The sequence below is a fragment of the Pinus tabuliformis genome, chromosome 7 (genome assembly GCF_031772625.1).
Source record: "Pinus tabuliformis cultivar Carrire ecotype Pingquan chromosome 7, CPIR1, whole genome shotgun sequence".
Lineage (NCBI taxonomy): Eukaryota > Viridiplantae > Streptophyta > Pinopsida > Pinales > Pinaceae > Pinus > Pinus tabuliformis.
Genome location: NC_142293.1, coordinates 1,819,579,231 through 1,819,586,532, shown reverse-complemented (window position 1 = coordinate 1,819,586,532; position 7,302 = coordinate 1,819,579,231).

The window sequence follows — 7,302 nt, the reverse complement described above, 5'->3', positions numbered from 1 at the left end:
AATTTGATTTGATTCAATACCAACATATTTCCAGAAACTTAAACACATTAACCGACTCATTAGCAAACTATGTGTTAGATAGACATTTGCGACATTTATAAAAAGAAACACATCATCAATGTTTTACATGTGGATAATTCAACCAGAATAAAACACCGAAAATCAAAATATATATATAAGCTGTTTATGGTTTACATATAATGTTCTGTAACCAAGACAAAATCGGTCACATGACCCAAAAACTCAAAATGCTAGGGGGAACCCTAGTCTAGTGATGCTCGTGATAGCACGTCACAACCTGTGCGATCATGCGTAAGAGACGAGTCCATCGTCTAGGCACACCAGTAGTATGTCGCTACAACTGTAAAGGTAACTCGTCGATCCTCACATCTGGAATACTGAGAGTAAGGCTCTCAAGCTGCTCCTGCACAGCTGTGAGGGTCTCGGCCACATCAAGGTCACGAAGGATAACCCTCCCGGCAGCCTCTCCTGCTGGGGCAGCGGCTGGCCCTCTCGGGCGAACTATTGGACGAACAGGACCAACATCTGCATGCACACATGAGTTTGATTAAAGTATTGATAGAATAAAGCACAAGGACATTATGAATAAAAATAGTAAACAGTGATATGGTCGAAGATTTTACCAATAGCGTCCCACTGCTCGCCGTCCGGCAGTACTAAATCCGGATCACCCCGGAAGTCCATGCTAACATATGGATACTCGGAATAGACCATCTCCTGACGCTCAAACCACATGAAGAAGGTATCAGAAAAAGAAATCTGAGATTGACCAGCATGCCTAGACATGTGGTCAACCCATCTCTGCATGCGTGGTTCAGTAGGAGAAGGCAAGTCGAGTGTAATGTACTGTGGCTGCATCAGTGGTATCTTCTCCAAGGCAAAGGCAGTCAAAATAGAACCGAACCCAAAGTTCTTCAACCTCCAGTCCTTTACCTTGGTCAACTGACTTTTCATCTGAAGAAGTACTGCATCACACCAGTTGAATATTTTCGGTTGGAGGCACTCCAAGGTATGCTGCATATAGGATCTGTTGGCCACATGAAGAGACGCACTACCGGCCATCCTGCCAATAGTATACAGGATAGACCTAAGGGACCTGTCAGCAACCTCACAGATAATGATCTTGCCGTCTTTACTCGGCTGAGATCCTTCCCTGCAATACTGGCGGACATAATCTCTCACAGAGTCACTCCCTCGGGCCAAACCTGACAAAGAGATGGGGGAACCCCGCCTCGACAAGCCAGTCACGAAGTAAATGTCTACTGCGGTCAAGGGGATAGATTTTCCCCTAATCTGAAATACTTGGTTGATAGGATCCCAAGCATCGAGCAAATATTGCAGTAGGTTGATCTACTGTCTCATGCTAGAGATTCGGAAGAACTTCAGCAGACCACAGTTCCGCAGCGCGTTCACCATAACTGGATCATGTAGGGAAATAATGTCCTCTTCTTCATGTTCTCGTTCTCGCCATGTAAGGGTCATTTTGCTCCAAGATCTCTGAAAAAAAAACATGAGAGGAGTTAGATCCTGGATTTGATGAGAAACAGGAAAAAATTTGCATCAAAAACTGTGCAACAAAATCCTTTTCTGCACCCAGCGCACCTGCACAGTGTTCCACCTGCGTTGAAGGTCAAACTTCCTTCATAATGCTTGACATTCAGCACAGGTTTCGAGTGCCCAAGGTGCGCTGATGGCAGAGCGACCCCATCAAACCCCAGGGGCTCAGAAAAACAGGAAATCAAGCACAGAATGCAGAAAGGAAACCATGAAATGAAAGAGCTCAGGTTTAGCTCCTACCTGGTCCAGACGGCGCCGAGAATCGTCCACAGAATCTCCCGAAATCAGCTGATGAAAATCAAAGGGGAAGAGGCACCTCCAAAGCTCCAACAAACCAAGTTCAAATGAAATGGTAAAATGAGAGGTAAAAACACTTTTTAATTGCTTTTTACGTAGTTCAAAGCGAAATATTAGGGTTTTAATCTCATTTTCAAGCAAATGTTATTCATTTCTAACTAGTTTGATGTAGCAATTGAGGGTACAGTACTATCTTTGAAAAGGGCAAAGCTGTTATGGTAAAAAATCAAAATTTAGACCATGTTATCAAGCAGTTTTAGCACATAGTTCATGCTCGTTAAAAAATAAACATAAGATCAGGCAGTTTTAGCACATAGTTCATGCTCGTTAGAAAATAAACATAAGATCGAGCAAGTGTTTCAATCCGTGTTTAAGCTCGTTAAAAAATGAACCATCCTCCGGTAAATAACCACTGCGAATGTAGATTTATCAGCCATTAAAGCCTTGGTCGTGTTTGCACCGTCACCTCCACTTTTCCATTGGCCGATCATTCATCCCCATTTGATTGTTTACCCATTTTGAGGAACAGCTGCGAAGAGTGATTTCACTAGCCATCCTTGTGACACTGCCGTGATTGGAAAATTCCAACCCTTACCTGGAATCAGCTGCTAACCCGTTTCATCACTCGTTCCTCAAAAGACGAGTCTTCTTTAAGCTCTTTTCATCTGACTCGTAAAATATGAAAAGATTGCCGAGTTTTGGCCTTCCAGCTCGTTAAAGCGACCGGAAGTGCTATCCCTCCTCTAGATTTTAATCTTTTTGGACCTGAGGGATTATTGCACAAAAAGATCGAGCGCTTGTTTTGTTCGGCTCGTTAAAACTATCCAAAACTAATCCCTTCTGTATTGTTTTATACTTTTTCGGACTGAAGGGATTAGATGATGAAAAAGGACTTCTGGAGTTATCTTTACGTACTTTTTCAGACTCTCTAAAAATGAAAAGGACCGAGTTATCTTTGTCGTTAGACGCGTTAAAAAACATTAATAGCGATAAACTTGTCTTTAGACGAGAACGAGTTTCACTATCGCTAGGCTCGTTAAAACATAGCGATGGGTTTGCCCGAAGGGAAAATTATAGAACAAGCATATGTTATCCTCCTCAAGCTTGAAACAAATAAAGAGGTACTGGTCAGAAATGACTGGGGAAAATTGGGAAGAAACTCAAAGAACTTTTATTGGTAGCAAGTCGCTCTTGAACATGACACTTCCACTCCGTGCCTGAGTCGGGTTGGGTTGTTTCATTCACCGGTCACATCGCCATGGTCTCGCCATACCATCCACCTTTGGGGTAAATGCTATCAATCCATCACACAAGTGTCACCGATATGTTCAAGAGAAGTCATCCAGAGAAGTCAACCGTGTCCCATCCACTACCATACATTATCCTTCATCCTTTCATGACCGCCACCCTGAACCATATATCATCATATCGTTTTCACCTCCATCAAAATCATTTGCTCCGTTCCTTGTCACTGATGTGGGATACATTAAGGCCCTCCTTTGACGGATCGCTTCTTGTCGACATCAGCTCATTATCCAAGAAGTTGATCTAGGAACACCCCCTTCAGTACTTTGAAGCTTGCATGCCTCAATGGCAAGTTTCTCACTTCCGACAACAGGTATACATCAATGACCTTCGACCGAAAGATTTTTCATGGTGTTCGACGCCAAGTCCTTTATTCACACCACGTGAATTGTACTGCAGTACCTTGAGGGTCATTATCATTATCGGTGATTCCTCTCGTGCTTGTTAACAGTTTACATCATTGACTGGTAATCAAGCGATGTCTTTCCATGTTTGACTTCAGAACATTTCTCACATGGATCGACTTGTACTTAGAGTGAAGATCGGACGAGATTGAAGACCCCGGATCTAGTTTCATCCATCCAGGCTGCGATATATATTCAGGAAAAATAAAGACATTGACATGTACAACATTGCAGCACAGATAATCATCCTACCAAAAGGATGATGATTTCATCAAAATCATCAGTCTACCATCAGACGATTGTCTGTTCTATGTACAGAAAAATGAATTTATAAAGCTGAGCATGGGAATGCCCGCCTCAGCTAGATCATGAAAGCAGTATGAAAAATAATGTATTTAATTGTATCTTATTACAGGTCTCCTCCCAGCATTGGAAGAACTTCGGAACCTCCTAATAAAGCATTTCACCCGATAAACGACCTCATACTTTAGGGGGCAACTGTTATAGACATTTTTGTGCCTTACAGCATTGAGCATGAAATGTCCATAATCCAAGGGATCTAAAGTCCCTAAAAGAGTTGTTCCTGCCCCTAAAGGAACAAGGTCAACCAATGACAGCCTCTCCCAGAAGTTCTCCACCAAAAACAACTCAAAAACAGTCAATTCAGGATCAATTCAGAAGCTCTTCTAGCTACCTGCGTTGCAATGCACCCCAGTACACTAGCTGGGTGCATTGCAATGCACCTAAAAGCACTACCAGGGTGCGCTGAGAGGGAAATGACAAATGGCAAGCTCATTCAACGAGGTGGAAAGAACCTGGAAGCTTCCAGAATCTTCTCCAATGACACTTGCCTCAATGAATTCGACTAGTGATGAGTAAGAGGCTCTCAACCTCCAAGTGGAAGCAAGAACTGACAGAGAGAAGCCACAAGTCAAAACATAAGTTGACTCATCCTCTCTGCTTACATCTATATATGGATCTCCCACCCAAAGGTCCAGGAGGCTGGAATTTTTTACTTTGCAGAGAATTGCTGTTGGTTTGAGATTGAGATTAGTACATTGGGTGATTTATGCTTTGTTGGAGGAGAGGAAGGGATTCCTTTGCTGGGAGGTAGATGCTGGATCGGGCCTCACTTGGTTGTATCTCCTCCTGAACTTTATTATCATATCAATAAAGCTATTTGATTTTCTCCTATATGCTTGTATATCAATGATGTTTTGCTATATTTGCATATTTAGTTTATATCTGATCCTAAACTAGTTATGAACGCAAATCTATGTCTTTTGTGTAGTTTTCCTCTCTTGTGATCTTGCAGGAACTTGGTGAAGCTGGACCAGTGAAAGAGCAGATAGCGGGAAGCGAACAAAAGAGAGAATGATTGGATCGACAAACTAGCGTAAGACACTGGTTAGTTACATCCTTCTTTCTCTATTTACATCTCATAAAGAAGAATACCCAGATAGTTTTCCTTGTTTGTTGCTAAGGCACTATCATACCTTAGAGTGGGATAAGGGCATTCCGAATTGGATACTTTTCCCAACAACATGTACACCACACCACATGCTTACAACACCACTTGTACAATCATGTACGCAACACCATATGTACATAGCACCACATGTACAACATGCACGCAACACCACATGTACATAACACTGCATATCTAACATGTACAGAGCATCATATGTACACATCACTGCATATCCAACATGCGCACAACATCACATGCACACAATGCTGCATATCCAACATGTACATAACACCATATATGCCCAACATTGCATATGCAATACTCACACAACACTATATGTACCACCCTATACATAACATTGCATAACAAAATGTACACACACTATATATATACACAAAACCACATGCACACAACATCATAGATGAAACATGTACAACATATACAATATATGCACAACAATATTACCACACATTTAAAACCATGCTATCTCTACCAAGCAACTTTGCTTCTAGTGTCTCTCTTCCATCCATGCTTATCCTAGCATGTTGTGCATCACGTTGTTTTCATTTCGTTGATGTATCCCTCAGCACTAGCTTGTCCATAACATAAACATAGACATAGTATAATCAAATAATATCAATTTATATCCACACGATACTGACCTCAAAGTTCTTTCAGGCTACTCTTCCCACTTGATTCCTCATGAACCAGGAATATCTTCATCCCATTCACCCGCATAAGAAAGCATTCATCCACAGGAATGATCCTTGGTGACCCTGTCAGAAAATGACATACATACATACATGTATACATATAAACATCAACATAAAACAATCATGATCCCTGATGACCCTGTTAGATACGTACATATATATACACATACATGTATACATATATAAACATTAGCATAATTGTGATCATAACATAATTACTAGATTTCATAGGGTCAAGGTTAAGAGAAATCCCTTTATCTGTGCACACCATGCACAACATTGAGGAAAATCGTTCCCAACATAGCCAAGGCATATGAGCCTCAAATCCATTGACCTTACCTTTCTTGATTACCTATCCTATAATTGTCCTAACATTGTCCATTTACACCAATGGACCCAACCAGTCCAATTGGTTGTCATACTATTGCTTTCAACTTCCCTTATACATGCACCAAGCTTCATCTAGGACTTACGTTACCTGTTGGGTACCACAACTCTCCCCGAACTCCATAAAATTTCCTCTTTTCTCAATTAATTCCCAACGCTCAAAACATAAAAGGCAAGTCAACAAATTCCCAAGGCTCACAACATAAAAGTCAAAACAAGAAACAAACAAGAGAATACCATGAAATCAATAAAAACATGACATCACAACAAAGTGGCATGGCCATGCATAAGACACAAACAACACTGTTGGGTGTGGAGCCTGATTATCTTCTGCATTCAAAGGTGTCGCCGCATTGGACCACAATTCGTAATGGGGCGACAACACCGCCTGTAAAATATTTTTTGCAGGGGGGGTCCAGGGGGCATAGATGTGACCTTTTGGGAGCGCCACCCCCCCCCCCCCAGCACCACCACACCCCCCACCCCTTGGCGGGGGGTTTTGGGGGCAGCGCCTCCAAAGCTAAGAATAGATGTAAAATTGCCTTGTAAAATGTTGTAATTTCATAGTCAATCTGGGCCATTCATTAGGCGGAGATATGACGGTAGAAGTTATGTTTAATTTAGGGTTTTTTGCCCTAGAAGGAAACCCCTCGCTATATATGAGGGAATTGTATTGCATCTATGTATCTCTGTATTCTGAGTGGGGAAAAGAGAGGAGATTGAGAGTGAAGAGGGAGTTACAACAGATCTGTTGTAGGTTGTATCTATTCCGTTTGCTAGATAATATAATAAAAGAAGGACTGGTTGTTTCTCCGTGGACGTAGCCCAAACTTGGTGAACCACGTATATCTGTGTCTCTCTTGTTTTATGCATTTTCTGTGTTTATATTTCTACAATAATTTATGTGTTCTATTGCTCTGTAATATATAATTTTCTAACAACTAGTATCAGAGCCGAAGGTCTATTTGGATGATAAACTTGCAAGAGAGAAGGGTTCCTGGTTCGAGTGGGAGCAATGGCAGAATATGGTAGGTTTAGGGTCGAAAAATTCAATGGCCAAAGCTACCAGTTGTGGAAGATGTAGATGGAATATTATTTGTATCAGAGGGATTTGTACCTACCATTGAGCAGAAAGACAAAGAAGCCG